Genomic DNA, 24506 nt, shown 5'->3' on the forward strand with positions numbered 1-24506 from the left:
CACTGGGTGACAAAATGGGATCTTCAAAGTGCGTCGGTGTTGAGGGACTGAGGACGGGGGATGACAAAATAGGATCTTCAAAGTGCGTCGGTGTTGAGGGACTGAGGACGGGGGATGACAAAATAGGATCCTCATATGTCGACATTGGTGAGAGACTGAAAACACTGGGTGGCAAAATGGGATCTTCAAAGTGCGTCGGTGTTGAAGAACTGAGGACGGGGGATGACAAAATAGGATCTTCAAAGTTCGTCGGTGCTGAGGGACTGAGGACGGGGGATGACAAAATAGGATCTTCAAAGTGCGTCGGTGTTGAGGGACTGAGGACAGGTGGTAACTCACTGGGATCGTCATATTCCGTCTTTTGGTACGGAAAGGACAGGACACTATACTTGGTCCTCTTGGCTGGGGGCTCCTCTTCCGCATCACTGTTCTTTGTCCTCTTTCCGTTTATGCCAGTCACAGATGTCACATGAGCCGCGTCCTCTTCCAAACCTACCTGATGATGTTGCAAGGTACCGATAGGTCTGGACTTCTCTGGACGCAAAACGGGCTCTTCCTGTTTGTCAAGTCCAGATGGGAATTCAACTGAATTCCCATCTGCCATGTCTTCTTGGGGCTTCTGAGCCACCCCTAATTTAATGTTTGGTTGAAGGACCTGGACAACCCGAAATCGGGATCTAAAGTCATCCTGGTCTCCATTACCTACCTCGTCTTCACTGGAGCTGTAAGTAGAGCTACCACTGGAGCTGGTAATATTGCTATCAGTGGAGCTGGTAGAACAGTCCACAGACTGCGGAGGTGAACTATACTTCAACTCCTCTCCGTGGTCTTCAGAAACCATGTCGGCTTCATTTAACCGCAACTTACCGTGTTCCTTACCATTATCTGGACGTCCCTCCAACGTCGGGGATCCATCTGCTGGAAGCGCCATGGTATGGGCTGTGAAGAAAAAAACAAAGCCAAAAAAGCTATAAATCTGTATCTTGAAAAAATCACAAAAGTCCAAAGCAATGTTTAGAGGGAACACTGAAATACCAACAATACAATAACCCAGCTTTGTGAATGTGTTTGTTTTTCTTGAATATATTTAATTAGCAATATTAATGCTATGCCAGATGTGATTATACAACAAGAACGGGAATTAAGAGATAAAATAAATAAAGCTTATCTTTAGTCACACAAAAAAAACAGCAAAAAACACAATTTTACATAAAAACCAGAACAAACTCTAAAACTCAGTGATCAAACACGTATAAACCATCAGCACTCAGACAAACAAACTTGCAGCTTCATCTTGGTACCAATCAATCATTAAACACAATAAATCAAATTTAGATTTATTGGTAATTCATCCCTAGCCATAAACTCTTAAAATAAAATAAAACCCTGCAACAAAATGGATTCACTAAAAGTAATTTTCTCAAACTAAAGTCAAATGTTTTCCAATCACCACTATTAATATTGCTGACTCTTTCTGAAAATGTAATCAGCGTGAAAATATATTACAGCTCCAAACATGCAAAGGACCAACACAGCATTTCGTAAACAACTAATTATTCAAAACTCCTCTTTCTTAGAAAAAGCAAACTAAGCAATAATGGTTTAGTTAATACAAACTAAACTACTTAGAAATAATACAGGACAAATATGTATCTAAAAACTTTTCTAATATTCAAGTATGAAGGTTTTATTTCAAGCAACGTATCCAAGGAGACCAAATGTGTTATTGAGGCATTTTTTGAAACCTGGACCAGACACTGACTGCTTATTCCAAAGATCTGAATAAAACAAAACGGATCTTCTAAAACCAGAAATAACTTTTTAAACCACATAAACAATGTCAAACCCCTGCAATCCCTCCAAGATTTTAACTAACAAATGAATCACAACTGGACCCACTGAAACTGAGATGATTGTTTTTCTAATGAATTTTAACATTCACTGTTAACATTCAAGTGACTTCTGAAAATGATACGTCACTAAAATGCAATGGAACAAAAGGCTGTTTTTCTGGTCTTGAGTAATTACAATAAACTAAATAATTTAGTTACTTTGTGAAATCAACAGGCACACATTGATTGTTCTTTAATGACTTTTTATAAGAATAAAGCTGTGTGTTGTTATTTAATCAATGTATCCATGGAGACTACATATGACACATTTTTCACAAAGCTGCGTTGAAGTCATTTTAAATAATGTCACCAATGTATCCATGGAAACTAAATATGTTTGTCTAGGCATTTATCAAAAAGACAAAAAGGGCAAAGAACCATCCAGTTTACCAAGAATTGGAATCCAAAGTCATCAAAGATGATTTTCACAAATAAATCATTATTTTGTTTGTGAAAATTAGCTTTGATTGATGATCACTACGACTATACACGATTCACTGCCTATTAATGGTCTATCATTAACGAACACACACACTTACAATGCTTATTACTGGGCGACAGTGGTAGGAGTTTGCCCTGCAATGGTCCGCCTCTGTCGTTGTGTCCTTGAGCAAGACACTTCTCTCACCTTTAGCTGGAGTTTATTGCTGGCACGATACAACATCTGTGGCTACAATCCATTAGCTTATAAACATCAGTGTGTGAACGCGTACATGAATGGAAATTTTATGTAAAGCGTCCTAACAAACCGTTAGTCTGATGTCATTACCATGGAAACCAAGTATGTTTGTCAGGGCATTTAAAAAAAAACACAACCACATCAACATGTCCCTATCTTGAAAAAATAATGAAACTAAACAATTAAAATATAGGTTATTATAAGGGTAAACACTATTTTTTAAAATGTTTTTAAAAAATAATATTAAATATTTAAGGCATTTCATTTTGCGTGTCCATGGAAACTGAGTGTTTACCACGGCATTTTTCAAAAAATAACGGTCAAAAAACAAGCTAATTTTTCAGGAATTTGAAGTTAATTGAACTAATTTGACTATAATTCAGTAAAATGCATATATTTCTTAAATTATTACACCACAGTTTAACATTCCCGACATTTCCAGCGAAATTCAGTAAAGAAAAAGGCTCATTAGTTAACTAGTTAGTTAGATCTATGCTAGCAAAGAATGCTACTCTCTTTTTTTCTACAGCAGTCAGTATTTCTTTAAAACACACACACACACACACACCCAAAATAAACTAAACAAGTCACTAATATCTTAGTAATAACTTGCTTTCGTTTATTAAAAATAGTAGAAGAATGATTTTAACCTTCCAGCTGGTCACCCTGCTGCTTCTTCTCCCGGTCAGGAAACGTCTTTCGCAGGTTTGGTATCCACGGGTTTCTTCAGCAAGTGCGAATTTCAGCAAGTTCTTCTTCAGCAAGTTTTGCACAGCAGATTCTCGACAAGCTCAAACCTTCCGAGGCTTTAAAGGCTCCTTCAGGCGTCTCTCTCAAAAGTCCCGTCGCAAAGGGGAAAGAACTCAGAAGGTCGGCGTCATTTATAGGCTCGAGGACGCTAACGTCGTTGCCATGACTTCCATTGACGAACGCACGCGCTGGTGCGTGAGAGAAATTGGACCACAAATAACGGAGATTTTTTTTTTTCTTTCGAAATGTTTTATTGTTACTTTGGACATTTTTTAAAACATGGCATTGTACAGTTATACAGTAATTTTGACTTATCTTTTAATAAATACAATTCTTTAATTAAGTTAAACTAAAAGAGGATAAGAACAAGGACATTAAAACAATAACTCTGTATGTTTAAAAGTTGAGCAGGACCGGGGTGACTCCTTACGAAGTTCGGAGCCGTCCGGTTCTTCCAAGCAGCGCTGCTGCTCAGAGGGGATCCCCGCCCTGAAGCTCCTTCCCGCCTGCCTCACCCGGGGAGCCAGGCCGCCGCTGCTGGGACCTCCGTCCGTGAAGCGCCGGATCCTTCGTTCAAGGAGGCGCAGGCGATTCTTCTTTGTGGCTGTGTCCATACTTATATAATGTATAACTACCAGGGACGTGCGGTGAGGTTCATAGCTGGTGAGGCACTGACTTAATCATATTCAGATTTACAAATATAGACCCCCTGCATGTTATTGTTTATGTAAGGAAATTGCGCGCATGTGGACAACGCTGGAGGGCAAAAAGACTATTTCCGTTCACTCAATCAAACTTGGACATGTAGATATTATTCATTTCGTGCTGTGCTCCACAGCGAAGGGGAAACCCGTTAAAGTACAACCCAAAACCACGTCTTTTGTCGCTCTCGGTATCAGCGCAGCTACGCACAGACTCGTTGCCATAGCAACTGACAACAACGACACAATAAAAAACACTCAAATATTTCCCAAGCAAAAAGCAGAACATTCAGTCTGTTGCAGTAGTATTGTTGTAGTATTATTTTGCGATTATTAATTAATTGCTGTGGTAAGAGGAGAAAACTATAAATATATCGCTGCACTTGACCTTACTGTATGGCTAGCTCCATGGCTAGCTCGCTTACAGTATCTTACTCTGCAGTTGTGGAATCACAATGTCTGGGATCATGAGCGCCCCCTGCCATGAGGCAAGAGAACTGCCTGCCTCACCTCGAATCTGTTCTCTGCCGTTTTTGATCGCTCTTCAGCACATGAAACACGTTACACACACAATTGGTGACAAAAAACCCACTGTACATTATATACATAAGTTAAATTATGGAAAATCAGTTCATACATTAAATGTTTTTTTAGCCATTTTATTGGCGAACATGCTCTCAGAATGGCAGCCTGTGCAGTTAGCGAGAAGTTGCGCAATCCCAGGTGAGGCTCAGCTCGCTGCTGCCTCACCAGCTGAGCTTCCGAGCATTTGAATGGGAAAATGCAGAAATTCAGCGATTTTGAAGAAAAAATAATCTGAACTTTTTTAAATTAAATGAAAAATAGGTATAGTACAAACCACAGGGTGAAAATAGCAATATAAATGATTTTATCATTATTATTTTTCCATGATTACAGGTGAGGCTCTGCCTCACCTGCCTCCCCTGACCGCACGTCACTGATAACTACCTTATACATTATAAAAGTGTTATTGGGGCCTGCCCATAGCAATGCATAAGGAGAGCAGTACTGACTTGCGAAGTCAGTAGCATGTGGGACATCACTAGGATGTTTTCTATAATTGACTTACTCTTTCAGTATACTAAACACGGCTAATAAGTAAAATAAATAGCTAATAGCTTATTTAAGCTAAAATGCTTAAATGCTTAAATAAGCATTTAACTGTATTTCTGAGCTCTGCATACACCATTTTTGTCTCATCACTGCAATTACTGTGAGTGAGCTACAAATATGAATCGCGGTACTATGGGAGAAGACAAATAGCCCTCTCATATGCTTCAAACGGTTTTTCAATACGTCTCTCGGTTCCTGAACGGCAAGGAGTTGTTCTGACTGCTTTTTCCATATAAACCAATGGGGTGTCTCACAAAGATAGAAATCTTTTTCCACCTCTCTGTGTCACACACACATGACAGTTAGCAGAGGATTGATAACCATAGCAATGGAACACAGGAGGCGATTGGCTGCTGGTTAGGACTACAAATACGCATCACTGTAGTTCTAATCAACACTCAGTTAAAACAGAGGGCTGAGCTGCCATTTAGAGCTACTGGCTGTTTTGGCCAGTAAATAACGGATTTAACCCAAACACTGTTAGACATCTTAATTAGTGTGATCATTTAATATGAAGCTTATGTTTTTTTTCAAAATAAAAGCCTCAATATCCCCCTCAGGTTAATGCACCGCCTATGGCGGTGCAATAATATTAGCATGCATTATATTTTTCTCTCAGGTTAGGGAACTAAAAGGCTAATTAGCATTAGCCTTTTACCTTAAATAAGCTATTAGCTATTTTCTTACTTATTAGCCATGTTTAATATACTGAGTGGAGTAAGTCAATTACAGACAACATTCTAATGATATCCCACCTGCTATTGACAGCATTTAGGGAAAGATATGTTCAGCCTGCTTTGATCAGAAAAACTAACTGCTTCAAACAGTTACAATTCTGTCTCTCCCTCTCTGTCTCACTCACATGACAGCTGAACTGCTCTTTAGAACTACAATGACTGAAGGTTAGAACTACAACATGGCGGACACTCAGTGCCTACAAAAGAGGTCTGAGCTGAATGTCAGAACTACAAACATGGAGGAACTGTCAGTTACTACAGAGGAGGACTGAGCTGGCCTTTAGAACTACTTGTGTTTTGGGCTTTTTATAACTGATTTTACCCAACCATTGTTACACATGGGATTAGTGTGGCAATTTAAAATTAAGTTTAATGAAAATTTCAAAATAAAAGCCTTGAATATTTTTACATTATGTAATTGCTCTTTTTGGCTTTATTTGACTTTTTCATCCAAAGCACTGTTACACATGGGATTAGTTTGGCCCTTTGAAATGAATCATACTGAAAACTTCAAAATAAAAGCCTTGAATATTTTTACATCACATAACTGCTCTTTTGAGCATTATATAACTGATTCAACCCAGTGACTATTAGACATGGGATTAGTTTGGCCCTTTGAAATGAAGCTTAACAAAAATTTCAAAATAAAAGACTTGAATATTTTTACATCATGTAATTGCTCTTTTGAGCATTATGTAACTGATTCAACCCAGTGACTATTAGACATGGGATTAGTTTGGCCCTTTGAAATGAAGCTTAACAAAAATTTCAAAATAAAAGACTTGAATATTTTTACATCACATAACTGCTCTTTTGAGCATTATGTAACTGATTCAACCCAGTGACTATTAGACATGGGATTAGTTTGGCCCTTTGAAATGAAGCTTAACAAAAATTTCAAAATAAAAGACTTGAATATTTTTACATCATGTAATTGCTCTTTTGAGCATTATATAACTGATTTAATCCATTGAGTGTTATACATGGGATTTGTGTGGCCCTTTGAAATGAAGTTTAACAAAAATTTCAAAATAAAAGCCTTGACAAATTTTACATCATGTAATTGCTCTTTTTGGCTTTTTTTTTTTACTTTTTCATCCAAAGCACTGTTACACATGGTATTAGTTTGGCCCTTTGAAATTGAGCATACTGACAATTTCAAAATAAAAGCCTTGGATATTTTTACATGACATAACTGCTCTTTTGAGCATTATATAACTGATTCAACCAAATAACTATTAGACATGGGATTAGACTTGTCCTTTGAAATGAAGCTTAACAAAAGTTTCAAAATAAAAGCCTTGACAATTTTTACATCATGTAATTGCTCTTTTTGGCTTTATGTGACTTTTTTTATCCAAAGCACTGTTACACAATGGAATACTGTGGGCATTTAAAATGAAGCTTACTGCAAATTTCAAAATAAAAGCCTCAATATGCCCCTGAGTTTAGTGCACCGCCACAGGCGGTGCAATAATATTATTCTGCATTATGTTTTTCTCTCAGGTTAGGGAACTGCCTTGCGCAGCAAGGCAGTTCATTAGCATTAGCATTTTAGCTTAAATAAGCTATTAGCTATTTATTTTACTTATTAGCCGTGTTTAGTATACTGAATGGAGTAAGTCAATTATAGAAAACATCCTAGTGATGTCCCACATGCTACTGACAGCAATCATGCTAACATTAGAATTTTTGCTAATTTTAGCTGATACACTTACTTTATCATACTGGATGGTGCACGTCCATGTTAGTAAACATTCTTGTGAATCTCCTCATATGACTGCAGCTTTCTTTAGCATTGATGCTAATTTCTAGCATCAGGGCACACTTTGGCAGGCCCCGGTTAAATTTCTTCAGGAATTTTCTAGTTATCAGCTTTTATAGCCTATAATAACATTATATACGCTGTTAATGACTTATTTTAACTGAGATGCTTCGCTTTGAAAATAATTAAACTTTAAGACTAAAAAGGAAGAGGAAAGAATACAGCAAACTCAAACCACGAATCACACGTCACAGAATGACGTCAATGACCGCCTGAAACAGAGTCTTTGAATGTAGGCCTTCTGCGATCATTTGGTCACTAATCATTTTCTTTGTCTTGCAGGTAAATGCTTGTAAACACAAAAGCCATTAAAGATAGGTTATCCTTTCTAAAATGGACGAGCATCGCTATGCAGGATAAAAAGAGAATTTTTAGTCCGGGTCTTTATTTAAAGGCCTGTATGAAAAGGAGGAGGATATGTGGCCTCTGATTGGCTCAGCTGGTTATTGGTATTAAATGACGGCAATCTGTGTCATGTGACTAAACTTTAATAGTCACGTGACATTTGATATAGCTATATGATGTTGCTATATAGAAATAGATATTTAAATCTTCATCACTGTATTTTTTATACAGTCTTTGAATGTAGACTGTATAAAATCTGCATTTTATACAGTCTATTTGCGATAATTTAGTCACTTTGTCTTTTCTTTGTCATGTCAATATTTGTAAAAACAAAAACAAAATATTCTACCAGTTTATAAAATGTATAATTACATTACAAAAAAAAATGTCATTACAGGAAATCTTAGTGACAGGGCCTGTAAATGAAAGTATATATAATTAAACTCAGGGGCGATTCTAGGATCTGACCTTTAGGGCTGCTGAGCCCCCAGCAGGGATAAGACCCATGAAAAGATATTTGTTTGTTCAGTTTTCTAAATCTAACTGCGTATTTACATACATTCACAAACAAAATAAAGAGACATGTTGTCAGTAATTCATAGAATAAAAGAACAATGTTCATTTTACTCAAACATAAACCTATAAAGAGTAAAATCAGAGAAACTTTTCATTTTTTCCAGAGGTGTATATACTCAGTTTGAAATAAAATCTCAAGATTACATCATGCCTGCCAACATCTGCTAACATTAATGAGTTCAATCGATGCATTTTTATGACAGGCTAAATGTGTGTTGGGCATTGTGATTCTTGATATTTTTTGTTCAATGGCTCTTTTTTTTGTAAATAAGATTCTTAATCTTTTATTTCTGGCCAGTGTTCACTGTTTTGTTTGTCCATTATTCTTTTCACACCCATATTTCCCATGTTTTGTCCTTTATCTCTTTTTTCATGCAGCTCTCCATGTCCTGTTAGTTCCTCCCAGCTTAGATCAGCTTGATCTGTTTCTTTAGACTCAGTGGGAACAGAATGAATGTGAGAAGAGATTCTGAATTTGAGGTTATTTTTAAACCATAAAAGTTGATCAAACTTTAATGTTTTCTTTTGCTTGTTTTCATACAAACAAAACATAACTTGTTTGTACCAGGCTTCATGCCAATGAGTCTAAATAGCATAAAAAAAGGAAATCAAATGATTGTCCTTCTGCTCTAAAGCAGATTTATCATCTCAAATGATCCAAACCTGATATCTGAATAAAACCAAAGCAGTGACGGCAAAAAAAGCTTTTATTGAAATTTCTTACAACTTAATGTTATTTCACTCTATGATCAGCTTAATAACTTTCCATGCTTTCATAAATCAAGTGAAAGTTACACAAAAGACTAAACAGAATACAAAAACCTCCAAAATACACCATGACATCATAATTAATAAAAATAACATGACACTGCGAAATATATACAAAAAATTTAATATCTTCCTCATGCTTTCACAAATCAAGTGAAAGTTACACACAAAATGAAACAGAATACAATAAGTCCAAAAATACATGTATTATATTACATCATAATACATAGAAATAACCTGACACTGCAAAATATTTGACATTCTTTAATATCTTCCTCCTGCTTCCTGTCTTGTAAATAAACACCATGATTTTCACACTGTTGTGAGACTTTTCTTTAGCATTGTGATGACTGTGAAATATAAATTTAATCTTTAAATGTACACATTTGTTCAATTTTTACTCTTCAGAAACCAACAAAATGTGTGTTTTTGCACTGAGCAGGAGCCACAATGATCTTTTGTAATTCCATCAGATTATGCAGCATATCTTCTTCATTCCAAACATTACATACACATTATTACATAAAAACATGCTACCATGACTTTTTTTTTTTAACAATATTAGTTTCTGGACAGAGGAAATGAGCTGAACACATTCTTCAACAGGTTCAGTCCAGGAACAAGCTCATCATCTTCCTCTCCTGTCTGCAGCCAAACAGATTTCTCATCCTCCTCTGACCCACAGCTTTCCTGTCAAACCTCAGATGTTCCATCTTCCACCTCAGTCATGGACTCTTCTGCTTCCACAAGTTTGTCTTTAACCACATCAGGAGACGCTGCTGCTCCCTTTGCCTCCACCTCCAACTTTTCTGTATCTAGAAGTCAGGTGAAGAAGCAGCCGGAGAGACTGAACAGGAACGAGGCTGCAGGTCCAGATGCTGTCAGTCCCAGATTCCCTCTGTGGGATTCTGCAGCATCTCTTCAACCTTTGCCTGACCCAAGAGGAGGTTCCGTTGTTGTGGAAGACATCCTGTCTGGTTCCGGTACCGAAGAAAAGTCACCCATCAGTCATAATGACTGTAGACCCGTTGCCCTGACGTCCCACATCCTGAAGGTCCTGGAGAGACTCCTGGTGGCCCACTTGAGTAAGCAGACGATCACATATCAGGACCCCCTGCAGTTTGCTTATCGCCGTGGAGTTGGAGTTGATCAGACACCTGCTTCAACAAACCCACTGTCATCTGGACAAAACAAGCAGGCAGCACAGTGAGGATCAGGGTCTTTGGTTCCCAGGTGCATTGAACATAATTCAGCCTGATCTGCTCTGTTAGAAACTCCAGAAGACACAGATGGAGGCCTCAACAATCACCTGCATCTGTGACTACCTGACAAACAGACCACAGTTAGTGAGACTGAAGACTGTGTGTCTAACCAGGTGGTCAACAACATGGGAACACCACAGGGCACTGTACTCTCACCATTCATTTTCACCCTCTACTGTTCAGACTTCCAGCACAAGTCCGACTTCTGTCATCTACAGAAATACTCAGACGACTCTGCAGTTGTTGTGTATCAGAGGAAGACAAGAGGCTGAGTACAGAGATCTGGTGGATCACTTTGTGGCCAGGTGAGGGAACAATCATCTAATCTTGACTGTAAACAAAACAAAGGAGATGGTTGTTGATTTCAGGAGAAACAGGAAACCCTATTTCCATCATGGGAGAAGATGTGGAGGTGGTTCAGGAATATAAATACCTCGGTGTTCATCTGGAACACAGACTGGACTGGAGACGCAACAGAAGGCAGGAACCACATGGACAAGCCGTCTACAAAAAGAGACAGAGCAGACTGCACTTCTCCAGGAAGCTAAGATCCTTCAAGGTTTGCAGCAAGTTGCTGCAGATCTTTAAGTCTGCTGCTGAGAGTGTCATCTCTTCTGCTATCATCTGTTGGTGCAGCAGCATCAGAGCCAGGAACCTCAAAAGGTTCAACAATCTGATAAAGAAGGCTGGATTGGTTCTGGTTCTGTTCTGGAGATGACTGTGGAACCTCTGGAGATGACGCAAAGAAAGATTCTTCACAAGAGTCAAGAAAGCTATGGACGACTCTGACCGTCCTCTTCATGAGTCTGTATGGGGAAAACAGAGTATCATCAGTCAGAGGCTTCTTCAGGTTTGCTGCAACACAGACAGCTACAAAAGATCTTTCCTGCTGACAGCAATCAGTCATCTGCAATAACTCTTTGAAGAATCTGAATTAATGAGCCACAACTACATTTCATTTCCCTTTGGGATCAATAAAGTCAAAGCATGTTTGGGTAATTCTTGCACACTACTCAAAGTTTGATAGAAAAAAATATTCAACAATTGGAAGTTATGGTGGAAACATTTTTGTGGTTTCAATGAAATGAAACGAAAAATGTAAAAAGATAATGAAGTTTCTCTTTTCCTGTGCAGTTTCACCTGTTTGCAGCTCGTTTTGCTGTTTGCTGCGCGTTTGCAGTTGTCGGCCACAGTTTCTGATCAAGTCATTATCTCCTCAACCTTCACCATCATCTGTTACAACCAGTAGATGGACAAAGTAACCTGCTGCTGTAAGTGTTGGTCAACTCATGCTTGGTTTGTTATTGAAGGACCTGCTTCACATGGTCCTTCTTTATTCTGTGTCCTCAGGTGTCCCCCTGTTGCATCAGGAAACTTCATCTTGGGATTTCCAGCAGGATTTTCTGAGTCCCTTCAGTCCTCTGTGTCTTCTCTCTCCTGATTGGTCCAGTGCTGCTGGTGATGCTGGAGAATCATCACATAATAATACACACATTCCTTAATCTCTGTCTAAATAACAGATGATTAAAGTGAATTCCCGATCAAGTCATCATGTCCTCACCTTTTCCACAATCTGTTACAACCAGTAGATCAGCAGTTGGAGCAGGTCGTCTTCTTTAATTGTTGGTCAACTCAAGTTGAGGTACATGAGTTGACGGAGAAATGAAATAAAGAGAAAAGACATCAGAGTTTAAAAAAAAGAGAACATTGACAGAAGAAAGAACAGCTTTGAAATGTGACCTTAATTTCATTCATATTTAAAATTGTTAGCTGGGTAAAAATAAGTTTTCTTACTTTTTTTCGTCAACAGGGTTCTCTTCTCTACCTCCACCTTACTGGTGGTGTTGAAGGTGGAGGTTTACAGGTGGAGCATGTCTTCTTTAATTGTTGGTCAACTCAAGTCATGGTACATGAGTTGACGGAGAAATGAAATAAAGATAAAACATAACAGGGTTAAAAAACAGAGAATATAAATCTGCAGAAAAAAGAAAAGGTTTGAAATCTGATCTCAATTTCATCCATATTTAAAATTGTTACTCGGGTAAAAATAGGTTTTCTTACTTTTTTTGTCAACAGGGTTCTCTTCTCTTCCTCCGTCTGACTGGTGGTGTTGAAGGTGGAGGTTTACAGGTGGAGCAGGTCTTCTTCTTTAATTGTTGGTCAACTCAAGTCAAGTGACATGAGTTGACGGAGAAATGAAATAATGAGAAAAGACAACAGAGTTAAAAAAAGTGAACATGGACAGAAGAAAGAACAGCTTTGAAATTTGACCTCAATTTCATCCATATTTAAAATTGCTAGCCAGGTAAAAATAGGTTTTTTACTGTTTTTTTGTTAACTGGGTTCTCTTATCTTCCACTGTCTGACTGGTGGTGTTGAAGGTGGAGGTTTACTGGCTGACGAGATCCAACCTGGAATGATCAGAGAATCAGAGATCTGCCACCAGCATGATGTGAAGGTAGAATGCAAAAACTTACAAACGGTGTGAAAAACAAGGGATCCAGAAGGCAGGAACCACATGGACAACGATGAAAGAATCCAGCGATGAGCAGCTAAAACCTGAAAGATTAAAAACTGGGAGACTGCATTAGTAGAGGAACAGGACAGAATAATTTACTATATTGGAAAGCAGCGTGTAGGGAAGCACCACTATTACACCCTGAAACAGGACGGAGTTGAGAGGAAAACACAAAGACGAAGAAAAGTCCCGGTGCAAGGCGCTACCTAAGGCTTCCTCAGTCCTGCCAGAAACCTTAACATCTAAAATACTAAATTTAGCAGCGGAACAAAGAAAAGCCCCGGTGCAAGGCGCTACCGAAGGCTTCCACAGGCTTCCTAGAAACCCAATGGCTTTAATAAAAAACATGAGAGAAATGATGATGTCCTAATGTGACTTCCCAAATAGGTCTTCAGTTTTTACAGATCCCAATCTAATCAGAGTCACTTGACAAGACGTAGTGAGGTCTAAAAAACACGTGTCTGGAGCTCTCTCTTGCTGTAATTCCGCTAGATGTTGAAGGTATTGCTTCCTCTTCTGTGTCCTCTTCAGTCCCCATCCAGAAAAAGCAGTCAGGGTATGACAAAGTTGAATCTTCAAAGTATATTGATGGTGAAGGACTGAAAACGAGGGGTGACAGAATGGGATCCTCATATGTCGACATTGGTGAGAGACAGAAAACACTGGGTGGCAAAATAGGATCTTCAAAGTGCGTCGGTGTTGAGGGACTGAGGACGGGGGATGACCAAATAGGATCTTCAAAGTGCGTCGGTGTTGAGGGACTGAGTACGGGGGATGACAAAATAGGATCCTCATATGGCGACATTGGTGAGAGACTGAAAACACTGGGTGGCAAAATGGGATCTTCAAAGTGCGTCGGTGTTGAGGGACTGAGGACGGGGGATGACCAAATAGGATCTTCAAAGTGCGTCGGTGTTGAGGGACTGAGTACGGGGGATGACAAAATAGGATCCTCATATGGCGACATTGGTGAGAGACTGAAAACACTGGGTGGCAAAATGGGATCTTCAAAGTGCGTCGGTGTTGAGGGACTGAGGACAGGTGTTGAGGGACTGAGGACGGGGGATGACAAAATAGGATCCTCATATGGCGACATTGGTGAGAGACTGATAACACTGGGTGACAAAATGGGATCCTCATTTGGCGACGTTGGTGAGAGACTGATAACACTGGGTGACAAAATGGGATCCTCATTTGGCGACGTTGGTGAGAGACTGATAACACTGGGTGACAAAATGGGATCTAAAAAGTGCATCAGTGTTGAGGGACTGAGGACGGGGGATGACAAAATAGGATCCTTATATGGCGACATTGGTGAGAGACAGAAAACACTGGGTGACAAAATGGGATCTAAAAAGTGCGCCAGTGTTGAGGGACTGAGGACGGGGGATGACAAAATAGGATCCTTACATGGCGACATTGGTGAGAGACAGAAAACACTGGGTGACAAAATGGGATCTAAAAAGTGCGTCAGTGTTGAGGGACTGAGGACGGGGGATGACAAAATAGGATCCTTATATGGCGACATTGTTGAGAGACTGATAACACTGGGTGACAAAATAGGATCCTCATATGGCGACATTGTTGAGAGACTGATAACACTGGGTGACAAAATGGGATCCTCATTTGGCGACATTGGTGAGAGACTGATAACACTGGGTGACAAAATGGGATCCTCATTTGGCGACATTGGTGAGAGACTGATAACACTGGGTGACAAAATGGGATCTTCAAAGTGCGTCGGTGTTGAGGGACTGAGGACGGGGGATGACAAAATAGGATCTTCAAAGTGCGTCGGTGTTGAGGGACTGAGGACGGGGGATGACAAAATAGGATCTTCAAAGTGCGTCGGTGTTGAGGGACTGAGGACGGGGGATGACAAAATAGGATCTTCAAAGTGCGTCGGTGTTGAGGGACTGAGGACAGGTGGTAACTCAATGGGATCGTCATATTCCGTCTTTTGGTACGGAAAGGACAGGACACTATACTTGGTCCTCTTGGCTGGGGGCTCCTCTTCCGCATCACTGTTCTTTGTCCTCTTTCCGTTTATGCCAGTCACAGATGTCACATGAGCCGCGTCCTCTTCCAAACCTACCTGATGATGTTGCAAGGTACCGATAGGTCTGGACTTCTCTGGACGCAAAATGGGCTCTTCCTGTTTGTCAAGTCCAGATGGGAATTCAACTGAATTCCCATCTGCCATGTCTTCTTGGGGCTTCTGAGCCACCCCTAATTTAATGTTTGGTTGAAGGACCTGGACAACCCGAAATCGGGATCTAAAGTCATCCTGGTCTCCATTACCTACCTCGTCTTCACTGGAGCTGTTAGTAGAGCTACCACTGGAGCTGGTAATATTGCTATCAGTGGAGCTGGTAGAACAGTCCACAGACTGCGGAGGTGAACTATACTTCAACTCCTCTCCGTGGTCTTCAGAAACCATGTCGGCTTCATTTAACCGCAACTTACCGTGTTCCTCACCATTATCTGGACGTCCCTCCAACGTCGGGGATCCATCTGCTGGAAGCGCCATGGTATGGGCTGTGAAGAAAAAAACAAAGCCAAAAAAGCTATAAATCTGTATCTTGAAAAAATCACAAAAGTCCAAAGCAATGTTTAGAGGGAACACTTAAATACCAACAATACAATAACCCAGCTTTGTGAATGTGTTTGTTTTTCTTGAATATATTTAATTAGCAATATTAATGCTATGCCAGATGTGATTATACAACAAGAACGGGAATTAAGAGATAAAATAAATAAAGCTTATCTTTAGTCACACAAAAAAAAACAGCAAAAAACACAATTTTACATAAAAACCAGAACAAACTCTAAAACTCAGTGATCAAACACGTATAAACCATCAGCACTCAGACAAACAAACTTGCAGCTTCATCTTGGTACCAATCAATCATTAAACACAATAAATCAAATTTAGATTTATTGGTAATTCATCCCTAGCCATAAACTCTTAAAATAAAATAAAACCCTGCAACAAAATGGATTCACTAAAAGTAATTTTCTCAAACTAAAGTCAAATGTTTTCCAATCACCACTATTAATATTGCTGACTCTTTCTGAAAATGTAATCAGCGTGAAAATATATTACAGCTCCAAACATGCAAAGGACCAACACAGCATTTCGTAAACAACTAATTATTCAAAACTCCTCTTTCTTAGAAAAAGCAAACTAAGCAATAATGGTTTAGTAAATACAAACTAAACTACTTAGAAATAATACAGGACAAATATGTATCTAAAAACTTTTCTAATATTCAAGTATGAAGGTTTTATTTCAAGCAACGTATCCAAGGAGACCAAATGTGTTATTGAGGCATTTTTTGAAACCTGGACCAGACACTGACTACTTATTCCAAAGATCTGAATAAAACAAAACGGATTTTCTAAAACCAGAAATAACTTTTTAAACCACATAAACAATGTCAAACCCCTGCAATCCCTCCAAGATTTTAACTAACAAATGAATCACAACTGGACCCACTGAAACTGAGATGATTGTTTTTCTAATGAATTTTAACATTCACTGTTAACATTCAAGTGACTTCTGAAAATGATACGTCACTAAAATGCAATGGAACAAAAGGCTGTTTTTCTGGTCTTGAGTAATTACAGTAAACTAAATAATTTAGTTACTTTGTGAAATCAACAGGCACACATTGATTGTTCTTTAATTACTTTTTATAAGAATAAAGCTGTGTGTTGTTATTTAATCAATGTATCCATGGAGACTACATATGACACATTTTTCACAAAGCTGCGTTGAAGTCATTTTAAATAATGTCACCAATGTATCCATGGAAACTAAATATGTTTGTCTAGGCATTTATCAAAAAGACAAAAAGGGCAAAGAACCATCCAGTTTACCAAGAATTGGAATCCAAAGTCATCAAAGATGATTTTCACAAATAAATCATTATTTTGTTTGTGAAAATTAGCTTTGATTGATGATCACTACGACTATACACGATTCACTGCCTATTAATGGTCTATCATTAACGAACACACACACTTACAATGCTTATTACTGGGGCGACAGTGGTAGGAGTTTGCCCTGCAATGGTCCGCCTCTGTCGTTGTGTCCTTGAGCAAGACACTTCTCTCACCTTTAGCTGGAGTTTATTGCTGGCACGATACAACATCTGTGGCTACAATCCATTAGCTTATAAACATCAGTGTGTGAACGCGTACATGAATGGAAATTTTATGGAAAGCGTCCTAACAAACCGTTAGTCTGATGTCATTACCATGGAAACCAAGTATGTTTGTCAGGGCATTTAAAAAAAAACACAACCACATCAACATGTCCCTATCTTGAAAAAATAATGAAACTAAACAATTAAAATATAGGTTATTATAAGGGTAAACACTATTTTTTAAAATGTTTTTAAAAAATAATATTAAATATTTAAGGCATTTCATTTTGCGTGTCCATGGAAACTGAGTGTTTACCACGGCATTTTTCAAAAAATAACGGTCAAAAAACAAGCTAATTTTTCAGGAATTTGAAGTTAATTTAACTAATTTGACTATAATTCAGTAAAATGCATATATTTCTTAAATTATTACACCACAGTTTAACATTCCCGACATTTCCAGCGAAATTCAGTAAAGAAAAAGGCTCATTAGTTAACTAGTTAGTTAGATCTATGCTAGCAAAGAATGCTACTCTCTTTTTTTCTACAGCAGTCAGTATTTCTTTAAAACACACACACACACATACACGCAAAATAAACTAAACAAGTCACTAATATCTTAGTAATAACTTGCTTTCGTTTATTAAAAATAGTAGAAGAATGATTTTAACCTTCCAGCTGGTCACCCTGCTGCTTCTTCTCCCGGTCAGGAAACGTCTTTCGCAGGTTTGGTATCCACGGGTTTCTTCAGCAAGTGCGAATTTCAGCAAGTTCTTCTTCAGCAAGTTTTGCACAGCAGATTCTCGACAAGCTCAAACCTTCCGAGGCTTTAAAGGCTCCTTCAGGCGTCTCTCTCAAAAGTCCCGTAGCAAAGGGGAAAGAATTCAGAAGGTCGGCGTCATTTATAGGCTTGAGGACGCTAACGTCGTTGCCATGACTTCCATTGACGAACGCACGCGCTGGTGCGTGAGAGAAATTGGACTACAAATAACGCAGATAACACAAGTATCGCGTTGTCTTGTTCATCACTCCGTATGCTGCCACCTACTGGCCAACCGCTCCTCGACCCAAATATTAATGCAGGGAACCCTTTCCACATTTATGCTAGTTCTTCCAGAAGCAAAAAAATATATATAGTAATGCTCAGATAATTATTTGCAGTCATTCTAAGACACGAACTTTCACATTATAAATCCAGAGGTGGTCCAATCGGCGGACATTGTTACCCGATGCATTACTGAATAATACAAAGCCAACATTTTCTCCAGGAAAAACTTTAATTTATATTTCAAGTCTTAATTTGAGATAATAATCTGAAAAAAAACCCAATATAATAGCTTGAAAATATTTATCAATATATTAAATCTTGCTTTAACTCATAAGGTTCTTCAAAAAGTTGCTAATAACCAGATCCTCCATGGTAATGAATACGTCTAGGCTGGCTTACACCTTTTTTTTTTCTTTCTTCATTTCATTTAAGCATTTTTACTTGCACATCTAAAACAATTTTACGGTGTCATGTTTCTTTCACATATGAATCCACTCGTGTTCAAGTTGGTTAATTTAATTTATACATACATTTTACACACCAGGACATTAAAAGTATTTTTTGTTTTACAATTTTCAGTTCATACATGAATGTAAAAAAAAAAAAAAAGTTAATATTACAACATGCATCCATGAATACTGCGATCATGGTTTTTCAACATTAGCACAAAACTTGGGGAAAAAAGACAAAAGAGGATAAGAAGATACCAAAAATATGTATATCTGTATAAATATAAATCTTAAGAGTAACAAGATTGTATCAAACACAAAGGAGAGAAAAAAAACTTAAGTGCTTTAGAGTAAAAAATACAAACTGAAGGTTTATAAAAGCCTTAAGGAAATGAGAGAACAAAGTCAGTTGAAGATTGTCAGTCGTAACTCTAACACACACATCCAGGAAAGCACGACACACACTTTGCATTCGCTCATTCTGAAGCCGTCTTTGCCCACAGAGAAGGCAGTCCGGGTTAACAAAGACGGAACAACACATAGCGCTGGGGAACAATGACAGAGCAGCACCAGCCTTTGATCACTATCAAACATAATCCTGATGAGTTAGCGTTGTATTTCTTCCTGTCGTGCAGCTAAATGGCAACAATGCTGGCTGTGTTTACATGCATGAAGTCGGCTTCAAACTAGCGCTAAACACTTTCATAAAAACGACAACGAACCGGTTATTTCACATTAAATTATAGCTGCTGTTGTGTAGCTGGCCTGTTAAATGAAATGTAAAAATCAAGCAAAAGACAAATTTATAAAGCAACTCAGCCTGGGTCTCCCACTTTTTAACCTGCCCATGTCTGGTTGCAGCAATATGAAGTCAGAATGAAGAAAAATAAGTGAACAACAATTCAATCTGGGTGTTTCAATCTGCATTGAATTGGATGGAAAAGTTCACTTCGGTCCTTATAATTCTCTGTCCTTGCTCCTCATATTCTCTGGGTTCTGCTGGTCGGCTTGTTAGTTCTGGATCAGAGGAAGAGGAATGTTTGTTGCATGTGAACACAGTGAAACAGAGAATGCTCTGTCAGACTCCCCACGGCAAAAACAAGAGACAAAAAGAAGTCTTCAGAAAAAATAAAAAAAACTACAAAAAACAAGGCAGTCTTAAGATTGTGTTGCTTAGAAACGCGCCGGTGGGAGGAGGACAGCTGATCTCCGCCTTGCAGCGGGAGGAAAGCAGGTGGCTCAGACGGTGCAGGTGAGCTAACGGTGATTTTTGCATTAAACTACTATAAAACCTGCAATAGTGCCGAATATGCATGCGCTAATTTTAGCCAGGATGTTGCACATAACTTAAGTGTCAGAATCCATTCCTAATATATTCCGATGTGTTTCCAGATGTTGGTAAACCATCAGTGCGGTGCTTCTGCAGCCTCTGAGTTGCAGGATGTCTCATCAAGTGTCCGTCTTCCTGACTGCCACTCGGTGTTTGACCTTCAGGATGTCCAGAGACCTTCACCTTTCTGGAGCTGGGATCACATGAGCCCGATGTGCTGATGAAACATTTCTAATTTTTAAAAAAATGTGGCTGATGTTCTTACAGAGTTGAAGTGCATTAACGATCTGTTGTTTTTAGCTTCTCAATACGTTTAATTATGATTAAACTGATGTTCATACTGAGAGCAAATAAAGCTGTGTTCTTTCTAATCTGACTGGTTCTACTTTTAATCAAACTATTCATGTTTTCACATTTTGGTCACCAAGAATCACGGTCGTTTCAGGAGATGAGAAGATTAAAGACGATTAAAAGGTTCTAAACTTTAGTCTAGAAAATATTCCTTTCATTTACTTTCATCAATTTAGTTACATCTACTAAAGCAGCTTAAAATATTAAAATGTCACTTAACTTTGCATTTCAAAGAACCCTTTAAAGGGAAAGAACCCTTTAAAGAGAAAGAACCCTTTAAAGAGAAAGAACCCTTTAAAGAGAAAGAACCCTTTAAAGAGAAAGAACCCTTTAAAGAGAAAGAACCCTTTAAAGGGAAAGAACCCTTTAAAGAGAAAGAACCCTTTAAAGGGAAAGAACCCTTTAAAGAGAAAGAACCCTTTAAAGAGAAAGAACCCTTTAAAGGGAAAGAACCCTTTAAAGAGAAAGAACCCTTTAAAGAGAAAGAACCCTTTAAAGAGAAAGAACCATTTAAAGGGAAAGAACCCTTTAAAGAGAAAGAACCATTTAAAGGGAAAGAACCCTTTAAAGAGAAAGAACCATTTAAAGGGAAAGAACCCTTTAAAGAGAAAGAACCATTTAAAGGGAAAGAACCCTTTAAAGAGAAAGAACCCTTTAAAGGGAAAGAACCCTTTAAAGAGAAAGAACCCTTTAAAGAGAAAGAACCCTTTAAAGGGAAAGAACCCTTTAAAGAGAAAGAACCCTTTAAAGAGAAAGAACCCTTTAAAGTGCATTCCTAAGTTTTATTGATCCAGTTCTGGATCCGTGGAACCAAACCAGCAGCTCTCTTCTCATCAAAGCCTAAATTGATGTATTAAGTTGGATAATGTTCAGGTTGGCACCTTAACACTGCTTGTCAACCTCTCTGGATGTCCACTCAATAACTAATTATTATTATACCAAGTTATTATAATTAATAATTATTATTAATAAATAATAATAATTATTATTATTATGATACCAAATTATTATAATTAATAATAGTTATTAATAAAAAATAATAATTATTATTATTATTTTATTATTACACTAAATTATTATAATTATTATTATTTTATTATAATAATAATAATTTATTATATATTATACCAAACTGTAATAATAATAATGGATATTATTATTATAGTTTGGTATAATAATAATACCAAATTATTATTTTCTTTGCAGTTGTGAAACATTTCAAACTTCCCATATTATTTCATTACTCATCAATCATTTGTTACTTAAACAACCCACTCTATGGAGGAAATTGTTTCCTGAATTTAGGAAACTAAAACTACATCAAAATCCTGCGTTATGCGATGATAATAACTTCTCTACAACTTCCTATAACCTGTTTCCAAGCAAAACCCAAAGGGTTAAAAAGCCTATTTCTATGTTCCTTAGGAAAAAGGTTCATTGGATCCTTTGTGATTTTAGATTTCACAGTTTATGTTTAAGGTTACTCCACTAGCCTGAGTTATCTCTATTGTCAGATGGAGCACAAAACAAACCCACTCCCCCCTTCATGAACCTCCTCTCACCTCTTGCAGGGGCAGGAAAAAGAGCTGATAAGGATTTCAAGAGAAACTCCTAATTCTTCTGCTGCTTCATTAGCATTTGGCTCTTGTATCATGAGATATGTTTTAGTTTCATCTCATTTTAAAATGTGGGAGTCTTCTGTTGCTTTACTTCTAAAGTTGTAACTTTGTTATCATGCACTAGTGTTTTGCCAGGGGGCTTCATATGGTGGTCAGTTGGACCTGGTGGGGGTCGGAGTTGCAGCACCGCTGCAGCTTCTGCCTGTTCTCCCCTGCTGAGCTGCTGCAAGCTGCTGTGAGCAGGAGTTGCAACTCCTCCCTGGTGCTTCATTGTTCTCTAGTCTAAATAAACATACTTGTTGCTTCCTCCTGCTTATTTTCATTTGCAACACTCTCTTCTTTCTGTAGTTGCTTTTAATCATGTCTTATTACAGTTTAGTGTTGATTCTCTACAAGTAGCTCCTCATGCACCAGTGTCACACAAAAAGATCTTTTTCCCAATAACCAATAGTTATTTCAGGCTTAATGTTAACCATTGATAGCAAATCGTGTAAATTTAGCAAAACTTCCTTTGTTTGATCAATTTCCATTTCATTCACTTCATCTAATTTGGGATGCGATGTCTCATTATCAGACTCTGGTTCACTCAGAGCTGATTCTAATTATACTCAGGCGTTTTGTTTCTCAGGACAGTTTCTGGCCAAATGTCCTTCTTTTCCACAACACCCTGAATTATTTGATCTTAGATTTCCTCTTCTCCCTCTAAAACCTCCTTTTTATAAAATATTCCTGCTGAAGCTTTTTTTTTAATGTTTACTACCTTCTCAGCATGGAGGGAAATAATTCACATACTCATCTAATGTTCCAGTTCCCAATTCTATATAAATGATTTACTCATATTAACCCATAATTTACTATCCATTTGTTCAGAAGGTTTTATTTTCACAGGGTTCTGCCTTTCAATAACCTTCCAATCTTTACACTGCAGTTCATCTTTTGGTTCACACTTACTGCTGTTTTACCCATTTTGAACAATTTAGTCCAGTTCATCAACACATAGGATGTTCTAAAACTGGGATTTTTATAGCGGGGTAACAATTTTAACAAATACCAATTGTAGTTATTCTCATTAAAATATTTCTGAAACCGAACTGAAAAAAGAAGCAAGTTTATAAACGGTGTACAGAAACAATAAACCCCAGAAAAAAACACTAAAGTAAAAGCAAAACCGTAATAAAAATAAAAAGCACAAGAAACTCAAAACAAAAAACAACAGTAACAGAAGTTGTACCATTATGGTCTGGAAAGTGCTCTCTTCTTCTAGTTGTTCACTCGTCAAAGTTAAACTTGACTTTCCAGACTCAATTGTCTCCCCTGAGGGAAGATAGGAAGAATCCTTCCCTATGTCAGTGGTCTGGGCAGCAGTTGGTACCTGGATCCAGCTATCAGTGGGGGCCTGTGTCCCATCGGCTTGTGCTGCCTTGGCCAAAGCCAAACTTGAGTTCTTAGACTCAACTGTCTCTTTCTCCGAGGGAAGATTGGAGGAATCCTTCCCTCGGACAGTTTCCTGGACAGCTTGTTGGATCCAGGAACCAACTGCCGCCTGGCACCAATCTTCTACTGCTGCGTTTGTCAAACCAGCACTTGAATTCTCAGACTCAATTGTCTCTTTTTCCGAGGGAAGATTGGAGGAATCCTTCCCTCGGACAGTTTCCTGGATGGCTTCGTGGATCCAGGTATCAACTGCCGCGTGGCACCAATATATTGCTGCGTTTGACAAAACAGCATTTGAATTTGCAGACTCAACTGTCTCTTTCTCTGAGGGAAGATTGGAGAAATCGTTCCCTATCTCAGTAGTCCGGACAGCGCTCTCTTTATGGGTCCAGTCTTCTTGTGCCGTCTTCGTCCGAGCAAAAGTTGAGCCTTCGGATTCAACTTCTGGGTCCTTACCAGCCGGTGAAGGACCAAAAGGAAAAGCACAAAAATCATCGTGCTCAGAGATCCAAGCTTCTCCAGCCGGGGAAGCTTGGATCTCTGGTGAGGAAGGCTCCTCTAAAACTTCCCCAGCCGGGGAAGTTTCAAAAAGGAACGCATCGAAATGATCATTCTGGGAGAAGCAAGCTTCCCCAGCCGGGGAAGCTTGCTTCTGTGGCATGGAAGGCTCCTCTACAACTTCCCCAGCCGGGGAAGTTTCAAAAAGGATGGCATCAAGATCATCATTCTGGGAGAAGGAAGCTTCTCCAGCCGGAGAAGCTTCCTTCTGTGGCGAGGAAGGCTCGCAAGGAACCTCCACAGTGGAGGAAGGTTCAAAAAGGAATGAATCGAAATCATCGTATACAGACTCAGTGCTCTCGTCCTTAGAGACACTTTCGTCCGAATCGCTACCAGGAAAGATTTTGTCAAAAACCTTCTGCATTCCGGTGCTAACCAA

The 24506-nt window shown here is 38.5% G+C and overlaps 2 long non-coding RNA genes across 2 annotated transcripts; one reads left to right on the forward strand and one right to left on the reverse strand.

Moving 5' to 3' along the window:
- Nucleotides 1–11136: 11136 nt before the first annotated feature.
- On the reverse strand, nt 11137–12026 carry LOC116723424 (uncharacterized). Its single transcript, XR_004339979.1, has 3 exons — nt 11983–12026; nt 11810–11902; nt 11137–11475 (listed from the first exon to the last, which is right to left on the reverse strand). It is a non-coding gene; the product is annotated as an uncharacterized LOC116723424 (long non-coding RNA).
- Nucleotides 12027–19884: 7858 nt separating this feature from the next.
- Nucleotides 19885–20402, forward strand: LOC116723742 (uncharacterized). The gene is made up of 2 exons (XR_004340030.1): nt 19885–20087; nt 20228–20402. It is a non-coding gene; the product is annotated as an uncharacterized LOC116723742 (long non-coding RNA).
- The last annotated feature ends 4104 nt before the right edge of the window (nt 20403–24506 follow it).

The sequence above is a fragment of the Xiphophorus hellerii genome, chromosome 7, assembly GCF_003331165.1.
Source record: "Xiphophorus hellerii strain 12219 chromosome 7, Xiphophorus_hellerii-4.1, whole genome shotgun sequence".
In the NCBI taxonomy this organism is placed as follows: Eukaryota; Metazoa; Chordata; class Actinopteri; order Cyprinodontiformes; family Poeciliidae; genus Xiphophorus; species Xiphophorus hellerii.